Source organism: Amborella trichopoda, chromosome 13 (assembly GCF_054954075.1).
Source record: "Amborella trichopoda isolate Santa Cruz 75 chromosome 13, AtrichopodaSantaCruz75HAP2 v2.0, whole genome shotgun sequence".
NCBI lineage: Eukaryota > Viridiplantae > Streptophyta > Magnoliopsida > Amborellales > Amborellaceae > Amborella > Amborella trichopoda.
The window spans coordinates 30527487-30543175 of record NC_142348.1 but is presented as its reverse complement, the minus strand read 5'-3'; the positions used below and the strand labels follow the sequence as shown (position 1 = coordinate 30543175).

Below are 15689 nucleotides of genomic sequence, written 5' to 3'. Positions count from 1 at the left end.
TGATGTTGGGAAAATCTCCAATTGAGCATCTTGACTTTGAGATATATAGATACGATGAAATAAAAAATTTCCAGTCTTAAAAATAGTGCATCATGTAAAGAATAATTCGGACTATCAATTTTCAAAATTTTTTAAGTGTTTATAGATTTGCTCAATATGTACAGTTTTTAGGATTTTGAATTTCACAACCAGGGATGAAAAGAGATTTTATGGCCAACATAAAATTTAGTCATCTCCAAGCAAAAGTTGAAGGTTGACCTTAGTTCTGTAGTATATGAAAGACGCATGTATAAATTTCACTTAGTAAGAAATCCACAAATTATCGCTATCAATAATGGAGCGACTGAGGAAGTTGTCTATTCTCTATGGCAACGGAAAGATCTAAACAAGTCCTGTTATATATTTTTCCACAAAGAGATGTTATAAAGGGTTTAATGGTTTTCTAATTTAAAATGATGCTAAGGAAATATTTACAAATGCGAAGAAACATACAAATAAACCTTTACAAAGAGGGAAATGTGTACAAAAATGGCTAGAATTAGAAACCCCCAAAAGAGATAAGACATAAAAATTAGAACATTTATAGAAACTGAAAGACTCTTGTATTCCCATTTAAAGGGTGAGATTTTCTCTTTTAAGTTTTTCTAACTTTATCATTCAATTGTCCCAATGATAATTACCCTCAATAGATTTAATTTATTTATGTTTTATTTAGATATCTAATTGTAAATTTAAATCTCAGGATAAGAAGATCTATAAATGTATGAAAATCTTTAAAATTGATGATAATACATTGTAATATGCATAATATTTGGGACTTGAAATCTTTATTTTTTCATATCCATACATCTCGATATCCATACATTGTTTTTTCAATGAGATGTTTTTCCAACCTCCAAACAACTTTCTTTTGAGGGCTTTTGAGGTGTGCCTTTTGTACATTTTAAAGTGTACATTTTAAGATATCGACTTTATATAAAGTTTTATTCATTGAATAAACATACATGGTACGGAGAAGCACATTTTTGTACTTAATGTACATTATTCATGATTATGTAGTTTTATTCATTGAATAAACATACATGGTACGGAGAAGCACATTTTTGTACTTAATGTACATTATTCATGATTATGTACTTAATGTACCATCTTGATTCTGTACATTATTCATGATTATCGATGTTGCGCTTGAATAACAGATTACTGAACAACATTCTAAAAATTTCTACTTAATAATTTGCTTTAATTTTTCTCAATTAAATATTTCAAAAATTAATTAAGAACTTTTTTTTCTATGTCTTCCTTTCTTTTTAAAAAATTATTATGACATTTTTTATATTTTATTAATAATATTAGGATGTTTAAACTATGATATCTATTTTTTATCATCTTAATCATTAATTTGTTCTGTTTGTGCCTCATAGAAATTTACGATTTATTTTTTATTTTAAAAATTTCCAAATAATTATTTTAAAAGGAAGCCATTTTTTTTTTAGAAATTATGAGTTGAAGTGTAAAAAGTTTTGCGTAAACAAGATTTATGACTGATTTATAGTTTTTAATTATGTATTTTTAATTTTATTAAGAATTATATGCATTGATTTTTTCTTCTGACATGTCTTCGTGCTTTGCTTTCTAATTATTATTTTAGAGAATAAAATTTATTTTAAATTTTTTTAAACTTCTAAATTATCGGCTAAGGCTTTTAAATTTCACTCATGAACCAATTTTTTAGTTCTTTCAAATAAAATTTGATATATAAAATATTTCAATCTATCAAAATGGTTTATGACTAATATCTACAAGCATCCTTATATTATTTAAATTGTTGAGTTCTTCTAAAAAAACTCGTGCTCAATCTTTTCGAACAAAAATAGGTAGAGAAAGTCATATTTTCCGCATTTATTTTATTATTTAAAAAATATTATAGAGGGTTGAATGAATTTAAAATATTATAGAGGGTTGAATGAATTTAAACTATTCCCTAATTTAAAATTCAACCCTCTAATTTAAACTTTACCGTTTAGGGAATACTTTAAATTAGAGGGTTGAATGAATACTTACAAAAAAAAAAAAGGGTGAATACTTACCAAAAAAAGTGGAATGAATGGATATTAACCCAAAAAAAATGGGCGATGAATTTCACCTCTATAAACCCTAGACAAAGATCAGTGTTCTCTACTAATTGCTTACTGCTTTCTTCTCTTCCATTTATCCCATCTCCCTGTGCCTTCCACTGTTCCTACTTAATCTCTTCAAAACTCTTCGAATGAGTGGACTCTTCCTTTCTTTCACACTTCAAAACTCTTCGAATGAGTGGACTCCTCCCTTCTTTCACACTTCAAAACTCTTCGAATGAGTGGACTCCTCCCTTCTTTCACAGAGATAGAGAAATGTGTTCTTAGTTTTGCAACCTTCCAGATGATATGAAGAACATATCCTTGCTTCATTACCTATGAAGTCCATATTTATATTCAAGTTGGTATGTAAATCATTTGAAAGGTTATTCTGCTCTCAGTACTTTTCTATGAACTTCCAATCTCTACTTTGAGGTATTTCTCTATCTTTGTCAATTATGTAGATGATGAACACCAAATAGTTATTGCAGATGCTCATAAAATTACCAATCCCTCGTCCTATGATAAAATAGAATCTAAAGATCAAGATATAAAATGGGTAGCTGGGATTAATGGCATCGTGTGATGCATTTCAGATCTAGATCTGGACAGTGTTTGTTCCTTTGCCATTTGAAATGCCCTAATGAGAAAGAATTTCATTCCACAAAAAACACAACTTCAAATGCATTACTTTGCATTTTTATTTGACCCTATTACGCAGAAGTTCAAGATATTGGTAGAGTCCATGTGTCATTCTATTTAATGAGATGATTATTTTTCTTTAATCGGTTACATGTTTGATTCATAAATGGAGATATGGAGGTCATTCATCAATGGAGACAAGGAGGTCACGAGGAAATCTAACAAAACTTGCAATCTATGATCTATCGATGTTAGTTTGCAGTGGCACCAATTGCTATGGAGGTTCTTTAGACAGAAAATAAAAAAAAAACAAAATTTTGGAGCATGTTTTGACATGGAGAGAGAGGAATGCAAAATGGCCCATATTCCACTAGAAATAGGGCTTAGGCTTGAGTTGTTACCAGTTGATCTTAACAATATTTTAGCCTCATCATTAGAGAATTTTTCCAACTATTTGGGGTTGGGTAGTTTACCATGCCGCCCTATCCAGGGCCATACTGTCACCACCCCGCCCCCTGACCCCTACTATCCCATACGGGAGGCGACAGAGTGCGGGATCGCTACCAAAAGTCATGTACGTCACTCAAGTGGGAGTGACATCAACATGTGTTAAAAGCGAGGAATCAAAGTAATCCATGATAAATAAATAAACTCAACCATCAACTAGTAAAAACTGAATAAATTTGAACCATTAATTTCTTCATTCAACTCCACAAGTTCTTACAATAAAGTTTAAGGCTTAAAAGCCTAACATCCAACCTGAAAATGCATCAAACGGAAATACATGTGGCAACGCCACTAGACACCTACAAAGATAATCAAAATGAGGTCTGAACCGGTCTGAGCTTCGAATACCTACTATCATTGGTCAGCAGCTCGTCCCCCATGTCAAGCACTATCACTCTATACAGGTGAAACAATCAGAGTGAGCTAAAAGCCCAGTAAGTAGATCACTGCCCCTGCATTCCAGACTATCAGTATGTACATAATAACATGCTTAGGGTTTAACAGAAATAACATTTGTCTCACAGAGTATGGACGCATATCAGAGTGCATATAAATGTTGTATGGTAAAACTCAGGTAACAACACATCATTTATTCCCAAGATAACATCAATCTTCATGCATATCACAGTCAGATGTTCTTACGGAATATGGAATTTAGAGAGGTAGAACAGGCTAAATTGCTCCTAAAGTGGATGTCACATTGGTCAGGCTAAACAATTCCTGAACTTGGGACTTCAACCCTCATTCAGGAGGGAGGACAATGACAAGTGGACGTCCCATTTCGTAATGCCCTCACTCGTGCATACAATCCCCAGCACGCTTTGGAGTTTTCGATAGGCTGCGGCCTTGTAAGACACGACCCTCTCCTTATGCTTTTAGGCGGGAGGGCATTACACTACCATTGGAGGACCCTATGCGGAGTGCCTATGACGATTGGGGGGCGTGCACCTCCCTGTTAATTACAGTCACCTCTCGACTCCACTCATATCATATGGGTCGAGGTATAGTATATCTTATTACCAATGGAAGACCCGTTGCGTAGTGGTCATATATAAGAATCAGAGTAAGCAGAGTCAGACAGTACACTACCATGGGACGACTCATTGCGTAGCGGTCAGATATAAGAATTCATATAACAGAATCAGAGATCTCAGTACCAATGGAGGGCCCATTGCATAGTGGTCAGATATCATAATTCATATAACAGAATTAGACAGTATAAGTATAACAAAAATCACAATATTCATATAAGAGAATTAGACAGTGCACTACCAATGGAGGACCCATTGCGTAGTGTTCATAGAACATAATCAAACAATATTAGTAAAACAAAAATCACAGTATTCATATAATAGAATCAGACAATGCGCTACCAATGAGGGACCAATTGCGTAGTGTTCATATAACATAATCAAGCAGTATTAGTATCGCATAATGGCCAGGTTAATATCATATAATAGAAATTTCAGTAGCACAGAGCAACACTATCTGTATCACGGAATGACAATATCAGTATCACATAGTGACAGTATCAGTATCACGGAGTAACAAAATCAGTGTCACATGATAACATTTCCTGTATGTTTAGAGGGTCATAACTCTTGATTCGTTTGGAATCTAAAGATAGTTCCAAAATTTTTTTTATGCTAGACACAACTATCTTTCAAATAGAGGTGGTTTGAAAGCAATTGGACCTTATTTGTCCATTCAAAAGTGCCCAAGAGCAAAGAATCTTCCTCTGAAATATGCTATGCAGTAAAGATAGTGACATGTCTTTGAAAGTTTATCCATAACTCAAAATCAAGAAGGAATTTCAAAAGGTGCTCAACATGTGAATTGAATCTAACTCATAAACCATTCAAATGGAAGTGGTTTGGAATAAATGGATACATTTTCGTTAGTCAAACTTAGTGACATCAGAGGCATTAAATCTGTTCTTTTACCAAAACTGTCCACAGTGACATATTTTCGTAAAATTATAAATAACTTTCAATCTAAGAAGAATTTCAAAATGATTTCTTCATGAAAATTTTAACCTACTCAGATATATTTCAAAAAGCTGTGGTTTGATAGAAAATGGATTTCGTTTAGTTGGTGAAAACCAACAACAGGTTTGGTGCAAAATCCAGGAAAACAGTTAAACGGTGATCTATCCGTACATTTCAAAACATATCTTCATTTTCGTACGAAATTTCGACAAGCGCTAAACACAAACATTTTAGTAGACTCGTTTATCTTTCTGATGGAAGTAATTTTGTATCATTAGGTCTTCAATAAGTCAGGCAAAGTCTCAATAAAACTGAAGCAATATTTGTGAAAATTATAACGGTATGCTAATAGTGATATAGAAGAATAAAAAGAAGCACATCTCCCCATATATCAAGAATCTCAACTGGGTATAAACATTAAAATAGACTTAGAGATCTTTCCAATGGTGGTAATTTCAGGCAATTCCATGTTCATTTTTTAGGTCAACCAAGAGTCACAAAAATCTCAATTCTCTTTGGAATTTTACAGTCCAGTCATAACATGCTTCAAAGATCAAATCATAACTCCTAAACTACACTAGATAACCACATGAAACCAATTCTAGCTTAAACTAGACACACAAGAGCATCAACCCACCAATATTCAGGCTCAACTGAAATTACAACAATACATAGCATATCTTACAAACAAGCTAACTTTCTGGAAAAGATAATACCACATGCTTGCTTCACCTCTTACTTTGTTTCATGGAATCTCATGCTCAAATTTCATATTTTCCATTTCATGCTCTTACAATTTAATGCAAGAGGGCAGTAATCCACTTACTTTAATAACAAAAGTGCACTCCCATCCTTCCTTCCACAGTCTTGTTATCTTCAACATGGCCTGCCCCAACAATGAGCTAAAGGGCTTCTTCCAAGCTCTGCCCAAAGTTGTCCTAGAGAGAGTGAGAGGGAAATTGAGGGGTGAGAGAGATGAGGACGTGGGAATGAGTGAGTGAGGAGAGAGAGATGAGATGAGGTCTTGGGGTTTAAAAGGGTTGTGAGAGCATGGGAGGAGAGGTGGCAACAAGCCACCTCCAAGTGGCACACAAAGGGGTTGATGTGGCAACAAGGGGGTGACACATGGAGAGGGGAAAGGAATAGGGGAAAAAGGAAAAGAGGTAGTCCCTCAAGGACCACCCTACATCACCCATCCCTACGGTCTAAATCCATTGTATCATTAACGCTCGGGGCGAGACATTCATCTCACAACTCCGCACCATCACCGCCACGCACTCTCAATGTCGCGTGCTTTCACTGCCGCATGCTCTCACCGGCGTGCTCTATCACCACGTGCATTCCTTATCACCTTACGCTATCACCGCGCGCTCTCATCTATCACCGCGTGCCCTTCTCTCCTTCTCTCTTATCGCTGCGTGCCTTCCTTCTTGCGCCTACCGCCGTGCGCTCGCCTTCTTTGTTGTGTGCTCCCTTCACCGTGCGCCTCACTTCGCACGACTCTCTTCTGCCTATCGCCGCACGGTTCTATCTGTGTCTATCGCTGTGCGACTTCTCCTTGTTGTGCTCCTGCCTTCGCCGCGTGCCTCCCTTTGTCGCGTGCCTCCCTTTGCCACGTGCCAACCACACCGAAAAAGTGCGGGTCCTTACATCATCCCCCCCTAAAAAAAATTTTGTACTCAAAATCTCCCATTGAACAAATAAGTGGGGGTACCTATCTCGAATCTCATCCTCTCGTTCTCAGGTTGATTCTTCTTGTGAATGATACTGCCATAGAACCCGGACCAGGGGAATTTCTTTGTTGCGCAAGACTTGGACTCTTCTGTCCAGAATCTCAATTGGCTGCTCCACATAAGTCAAATCTTCCCTAATCAGGATTAGCTTATACTTCAAGATGTGGGATGGATCCGGCTGGTACTTCTATAAAAATGAAACATGAAAGACATTATGAATATTAGCCAACTCGGGCCGTAAGGCTAATCGATATGCTGCGGCTCCGATTCTTTCTAATATTTCAAAGGGTCCGATGAATCACAGAATTAGTTTCCCTTTCTTTTCGAACCTCATAATCCCCGTTGTTGGCAACACCTTCAGAAAGACCCGATCTCCTACTACAAATTCAGGGTCCCTTTGTTGGTTATCGACGTAACTCTTCTACCGACTCTGAGCCGTTTTAAGTCTTTCTTAAATTAGGGAAATCTTTTTTGATGTCATTTGAACAATTTTCGTCCCTATCAGTCTGCTTTCACTGACCTCGTCCCAACATATAGGCGATCTCCTCCCATACAATGCCTCAAAAGACGCCATCTGTATTCTGGCCTGGAAATTGCTGTTATAGGAAAACTCTATTAAAGAAATATCATCATCCCAATTTCCCTTGAATGGTCCTCTCTGATTGATCATCAGTTTGAGCGTGGAAAGCTGTACTGAAAGTAAGTTTGGTCCCCATGGCTAATTGTAGACTGTTCCAAACCCTTGAAGTGAATCTAGAGTCCCTGTCAGACATTATGCTAACAGGTACCCCTTGTAGTCTTACTATCTCCTTGATATACAGCTGGGCCAGTTTATCCAAGGTATAAGTAGTGCGAACTAACAAGAAATGGGCAGCCTTAGTTAATCGGTCCACAATAACCCAAATATTGTCGTGCTCAGTGCTTGATCTTGGCAATCCAGACACACAGTCCATAGTGATATGCTCCCACTTCCATTCAGGCACAGGTAAAGGTTGTAATAGCCTGGTAGGCCTCTAGTGTTCGGCCTTCACTTGCTGATAGGTCAGACATTTAGAAACAAATTGTGCCACATCCCTCTTCATGTTATTCCACCAGAAAGTCTTCTTTAAATCATGATACATCTTTGTGCTTCCCGGGTGTACAGTATAACGGGAGTGGTGTGCCTCTTGTAAAATATTATTTTTTACATCCTCGTCCCTCAGAACACATATTTGACTTTTAAATCACAATAAACCATCACTACTGATAGAGAAATCATATTTTCTTTCCATCTTTAAGTCTTTTACAATTTTTATGAGCTGGGGGTCTGCCTTTTGTGCTGCCCGGATCTGCTGAAAGAGCTAAGGTTCCACCCTTATACTAACAATTACCCCTACCTCATTACTAGGGGTAGTGTAGGGTGCCATTCAACTGCATTTTCTATCAGTTTCATTTCTCGAGGCATCAGATGTGCAACTGATACTAAGGGTTTCCGACTCAAGGCATCGGCTACTATATTGGTCTTGCCCAGTTGGTAGTTGATGGTGCAATCTCAATAGATCAACCCATCTTCTTTGCCTCATATTCAACTCCTTCTGAGAAAATAAATACTTGAGGCTCTTATGATCTGTAAATATCTTGAACTGGGCCCCATAAAGATAATGCCTCCAAACCTTCAAGGAAAAGACCACGGCCGCGAGCTCTAAGTCATATGTCAGATAATTTTTTTCGTGCGGCTTTAATTGTCTGGAAGCATAGGCTATAACCTCCCCGTGTTGCATTAACACACACCCAAGTCCCCTGTGGGAAGCATCAGTATAAACTTTCATCTCCTTCGGGTAAAGTTAATATTAGGGTAGTAGGCAATCTTTTCTTTAACTCCTAAAAGCTCTTCTCACAATCATCTGACCATATAAATTTCACTTCCTTCTGGACCAGGCGAGTCAGAGGCAATGCTATCTTTGAGAAGCCTTCTACAAAACGCCTATAATACCCTGTTAGAGCCAGAAAACTACGGACTTCTGTCACATTCGTTTGCCTTCCCCACTTCAGGACAACTTCAATCTTACAAGGGTCAACCGTGATTCCCTCCTTAGAGATAATATGCCCAAGGAAGGCTACACTTTGAAGCCAAAACTCGCTCTTCCCCAACTTAGCATATAAATTTTCTTCACCATCCTTAAATGTTGTTCATGTTCTTCATGATTCCTTGAGTACACTAGGATGTCATCTATAAAGACTACCAGAAAGTCATCTTGGAAGGGCCCTGTTCATAAGATCCATAAAAACAGCCGAGGCATTAGTTAAACCAAACGGTATAACTAAAAACTTGTAACGACCATAACAAGTTTTGAATGCAGTCTTAGGTATATTTTCTTCTTTGACTCGCTGCTGATGATACCCTGATCGAACGTTAATCTTAGAAAATACTTGAACCCCTTGGAGTTGGTCAAAGAGATCATTAATTCTTGACAATGGGTAATTATTCTTGACAGTGACCTGGTTCTGCTGTCGGTAGTCTATACATAGCCTCAAAGACTTATCTTTCTTTATCACAAATAAAACAGGTGCATCCCAGGGCGACACACTCAGTCGAATAAAACCCTTCTCATTCTTGTAATTGATCTTTTTAACTCTTTTAGTTCCACTGGGGCCATCCTATAAGGAGCTTTAGAGATGGGGGTCATGCCCGGGATCACATCTATCTCAAATTCTATTTCTCTGACTGAGGGAAAGGAGGTTATCTCTTCAGGAAAGACCTCTAGATATTCTCTTACCACTTGTATATCTTTCAATTTAGACTGTTCATCTCGATTTTCTACAACATAGGCTAGATACTCAACACATCCTTTAGCCAATGATCGGGAAGCCTAAAGAGTCGAAATGAAGTGCAGGGGGGAGTCATCCTTGACACTAATAAGGTTAAACTCGGGAGGGTTTAGGAATCTAAGGGTTACGATCTTATCATGACAGTTTACAATGGCATAGTGTGTGGATAGCTAATCCATGCCCAAAATAACATCGAAATCTTGGATATCTAACATTATCAAATCTATAGGAAGTATACACCCTTCAAGCAAAACTTTGCAATGTTTATAAACAATATCAGTTTCTATAAATTCTCCTATAGGTGTGCATACTACCAAGCTCAATCAAGTTATACAGATTTAACATTCATATGGTATGCAAAATGTGTTGCAACAAAAGAGTGAGAGGAAACAGGATCAGAATTCTATCTTCCACATCACAAATCAAAACCATACCTCTGGTTACCGTAGTTGAGGCTAAAGCTTCCTCTCCTCAAGGTGCAACAGCCCATCCCTGGGTTCCTAGCTTCGACTTATTCCTGATTATTAGGCAATCCCTAATCAGGTGGCCTGACTTGCCACATTTGAAACATGCTTTCATCTTTATCCAGCACACAGGAGCCGCATTTCTAGACTTCCCACATAAGTCACAATGTACCCGCTAGTTCTGTTCGACGTCATCACAAGAGGTCTTCATGATCTCACCACTTCTCTGATATCCTTTAACTTGTGAATATCTTGAAGGTGAAGGTTTTACTTTCTACTTTTACGACCTCATCACTGAGCAGCCTTCGATTTGGTGGCCACGTCTGCCATAGCCGTAACACGCTCCCCTCTTTCGACGGCACTCGGTCACAAGGTGGTTGTTCAACCTGCAGTATGAGCATGTTGGGCACTAGTTCACCTTCACATCCCTCGGAATAATCTTCTGGACCTTAACCGCACCCAGTTGAGTCCTTCCCCTAGAGGACTGACGAACCCGCCTACCAACATTTCCAGATGGAGGGGGCCTTAATCTACCTTCTATTCTCAGTTGGAACTCCCCACAATCTTTCACAGCTTGAGCCATAGCTCCTAAAGTCTTGAAAAATTCCCCGAGGGCCTCGGCATTCTCATTGCTGGAACCCTCATTGTTGATAAAGGGCCTTGTCATCTTTGTCCTATGACACAAGCATCCAGTTACCAGCCTAATAAAGAACAATCCTAATGGCACTTCTAAAATTCCCTAAGCCAAGCATCCTATCCTGACTGCTCTGATACCATAATTGTCACGACCCCGACCCCTGACCCCTACTGTCTCATACAGGAGGTGACAGAATGCGGGATCGCCACTGGAGGTCACGTATGTCACTCAGTTGGGAGTGACATCAACATGATTTAAAAGTGCAGGATCAAAGCAAACCACGATAAATAAATAAACTCAACCATCAAGTAGTAAAAACTGAATAAATTTGAACCATTAATTTTTTCATTCAGATCCACGAGTTATTATAATAACGTTTAAGACTTTAAAGCCTAACATCCAACCCAAAAATATATTAAACGGAAATACATGTGGGAACGCCACTAGACACCTATAAAGACAATCAAAAGAATGTCTGAATCGGTCTGAGCTCCGAACACCTGCTATCACCGGTCAGCAGCTCGTCCCTCATGGTCCAGCACTATCACTCTACATAAGTGAAATAAACGGAGTGAGCTAAAACCCCAAAAAGTAGATCACTGCCATTGCATTCCTAACTATCAGTATATACATAATAACATGCTTAAGGTTTAATAGAAATAACATTTGTCTCACAGAGTATGGACGCATATCAGACTGCATATAAATGTTGTATGGTAAAACTCATGTAATAGAGCATCACTTATTCCCAAGACAACATCAATCTTCATGCATATCATAGTCACAGTCAGATGTTCTTACAGAATACAGAATTCAGACAGGCAAAATAGATTAAATTTTTCCCGAAGTAGAAGCCACTTCGGTCAGGCTAAGCCAATCTTGAACCTGGGACTTCTACCCTCATTTAAGATGGATGACAATGATAAGTGGGTGTACCACTTCAAAATGCCCTCACTTACGCACACAATTCCCAACGCGCTTTGCGGTTTTCGATAAGCTGCGGCCTTACAAGATACACCCTCTCCTTATGCCTTTAGGAGAGAGGGCATTACTGTCACGACGCCGTCCCCTGACCCCAACCATCCCATACCGGAGGTGACAGAGTGCAGGATTGCGATTAGAGGTCGCGTACGTCACTCAGGTGGGAGTGGCATCAACACGTGTTAAAAGTGCAGAATCAAAGCGAACCATGATAAATAAATAAACTCAACCATCAAGTAGTAAAACCTGAATAAATTTGAACCATTAATTTCTTCATTCAGCTCCACAAGTTCTTACAATAAAGTGTAAGGCTTAAAAGCCTAACATCCAACCCAAAAATACATCAAACATAAATACACATAGCAACGCCTTTAGACACCTACAAAGACATTCAAAAGGAGGTCTTAGCCGATTTGAGCTCTAAACACCTACTATAACCGGTCAGCAGCTCGTCTCCCACGGTCAAGCACTATCACTCTACACAGGTGAAATAAACAGAGTGAGCTAAAATCCTAGTAAATAGATCACTGCCCCTACATTCCTGACTATCAGTATATACATAATAACATGCTTAAGGTTTAACATAAATAACATTTTTCTCACAGAGTATGGACAAATATCAGAGTGCATATAAATGCTGTATGGTAAAACTCAGGTAAAAGAGCATCACTTATTCCTCAGATAACATCAATCTTCATGCATATCATAGTCACAGTTAGATGTTCTTATAGAATACAGAATTCAGACAGGCAGAACAGATTAAATTGCTCTTGAAGTAGAAGGCACATCGGTCAGCCTAAGTCGATCCTAAACTTGGGACTTCTACCCTCATTCAGAAGAGAGGACAATGACAAGTGGGTATCCCACTTTGTAATGCCCTCACTCACGCATGAAATCCCTAGCACACTTTGGGGTTTTTGATAGGCCGTAGCCTTGCAAGACATGACCCTCTCCTTATGCCTTTAGGTGGGAGGGCGTTACACTACCATTGGAGGACCGGATGCGTAGTGCCTATGACAATTGGGGGGTGTGACCCTCCCTGTTAATTACAATCACCTCTTGACTCTACTCCTATCGAGGTATGGTATATTCCATTACCAATGGAGGACCCATTGCATAGTGGTCATCTATCAGAATCAAAGTACGCAGACTCAGACAGTACACTAGCAATGGAGGACCCATTACGTAGCGGTCAGATATCAGAATTCATGTAACATAATCAGATAGCTCAGTACCAATGGAGGACCAATTGCGTAGCGGTCAGATATCAAAATTCATATAACAGAATCAGACAGTGCACTACCAATGGAGGACCCATTGTGTAGTATTCATAGAACAAAATCAAATAGTATTAGTATAACAGAAATCACAGTATTCATATAACAGAATCGGACAATGCACTACCAATGGGGGACCCATTGCGTAGTGTTCATATAAGAGAATTAGGCAGTATCGATATCACATAATGGCCAGGTTAATATCACAGAATAGCAATTTCAGTAGCACAGAGCAACAATATCAGTATCATGGAGTGACAATATCAGTATCACGTAGTGACAGTATCAGTATCATGGAGTAACAGTATCAGTGTCTTATGATAACATTTCCTTTAATTTCAGACAGTGATATCCTCTCAAAACAGGACCATAACTCTTGATTCGTTTGGAATTTAAAGTTAGTTCCAAAAACAATTTTATACTAGACACATCTATCTTTCAAATAGATGTGGTTTGAAAGCAATTGGACCTTATTTTCCCTTCAAAAGTGCCCAAGAGCAGAGACTCTTCCTCTGAAATCTGTTGTGCAGTAAAGACAGTTACATGTCTTTGCAATTTTGTCCATAACTCAAAATCAAGAGGAAATTTCAGAAAGTGCTCAACATGTGAAGTGAAGCTAACTCATAAACCATTCAAATGGAAGTATTTTGGAGTAAAATGGATACATTTTGGTTTGTCAAACTCATTGACATCAGAGGCATTAAATCTATGATTTTACCAAAACTGTCTACAGTAACATATTTTGGTAAAATGGTAAATAACATTCAATCTAAGAGGAATTTCAAAATGTTTTCTACATGAAAATTTTAATCCAGTCAGATATATTTCAAAAGGCTGTGATTTAACAGAAAATGGATTTCGTTTGGTTGGTGAAAACCAATGATCATAGTAGGGTTGGTGCAAAATCCAGAAAACAGTCAAACAGTGACCTACCCGTACATTTCGAAACATATCTTCATTTTTGTAAGGAATTACGACAGGGGCTAAAAGCAAACATTTAGTAGACTTGTATATTTTTCTAATTATAGTAATTTCGTGTCATTTGGACTTCAATAAATCAGACAAAGTCTCTGTACGGCTGAAGCAACATATTTTGAAATTATAACAGTAAGCTAACAGTGACATACATGCACAAAAAGAGGCACATCTCCCCATATATTAAAGAATCTCAACTGGGAATAAACATATAATTAAAAGTAGACTTAGAGATCTTTCTAATGGTGGTAATTTCAGGCAATTCTAAGTTCATTTGATAGGCCAACATTGAGTCACAAATCCCTCAATTCTCCCTAGAATTTTACAGTCCAGTCATAACATGCTTCAAAAATCAAAGTATAACTCCTAAACTACACAAGATAACCACATGAAACCATTTCTAACTTAAACTAAACTCACAAGATCATCAACCCACCAATTTTAGGCTCAATTGAAATTACAACAATGAATGGCATATCTTACAAACAAGCTCACTTTCTAGAAAACAGAATACCACATGCATGCTTAACTTTTTACTTTGTTTCATGGAATCTCATGCCCAAATTTCATATTTTCCATTTCATGCTGTTACAATTTCATACAAGGGGGTAGTAATCCACTTACTTTAACAACAAAAGTGCCCTCTAATCCTTCCTTCCACAGTCTTCTTAACTTCAACAAGGGCTGTCCCAACCGTGAGCCAAAGGGCTTCTTGCAAGCTCTACCCAAAGTTGTCTTAGAGATAGTGAGAGGGACATGGAGGGCTGAGAGAGATGAGGATGTGGGAATGAGAGGATGAGGAGAGAGAGAGAAGATGAGGGCTGGGGATCTAAAAAGGTAGTGAGAGGATTGGAAGAGAGGTGGCAACAAGCCACCTCCACGTGGCATGCAAAGGGGTTGATGTGGCATCAAGGGGGTGACACATGGAGCGGGGAAAGAAAAACGGAAAAAAGGGAAAAGAGGTAGTCCCTCAAGGACCACCCTACACCACCCATCCCGGCAGTCTAAATCCATTGTATCACTAACACTCGCGATGGCACATTCATCTCGTAACGCCCCAAGCTCTCGTCACCATGAGTTCTCAACGCCATGTGCTCTCAACACCGCGTGCTCTCACTGCCACACGATCTCACCGTCGCACGCTATGACCGTACCCACTCCTTACCGTCGTGCGCTATAGTCGGGCACTCTATCGCCACGCGCTCTCATCTATCATCGCGCGCCCTTCTCTTCTTCTCACTTATCATTGCGCGCCTTCATTCTTGTGCCAACCGCTGTGCAGTTGCCTTCTCTGCCGCTCGCTCCCTTCACTGCGCGCTTCACTCCGCGTGACTCTCCTGCACCTCTCGTTGTGCGGCTCTCTATGTGTCTATCGCAACGTGACTTCTCCCTGTTGTGCTCCTGCCTTCGCTGCGTGCCTCCCTTTACCGCGTGCCAACCATGCCGAAAAAGTGTGAGTCCTTACACATACCTTCAGTGAGGCCACAAATCTCCATAGCTTTTCTTATTGTTTTCAACAATGCCCTTTTGATCCTATCCATTACCCCTTTTTAGAAAACT

General features: G+C 38.7%; 1 long non-coding RNA gene across 3 annotated transcripts; it reads right to left on the bottom strand.

The window, feature by feature from the left end:
* Positions 1–3437: 3437 nt before the first annotated feature.
* On the bottom strand, positions 3438–15116 carry LOC148779159 (uncharacterized). Of its 3 annotated transcripts, none has more exons than XR_016047197.1 (2): positions 14754–15116; positions 3438–3718 (listed from the first exon to the last, which is right to left on the bottom strand). It is a non-coding gene; the product is annotated as an uncharacterized LOC148779159 (long non-coding RNA). The 3 variants fall into 3 exon arrangements; XR_016047198.1 differs by lacking the exon at positions 3438–3718 and adding an exon at positions 11220–11445; XR_016047196.1 differs by lacking the exon at positions 3438–3718 and adding an exon at positions 12129–12354.
* Positions 15117–15689: the final 573 nt, after the last annotated feature.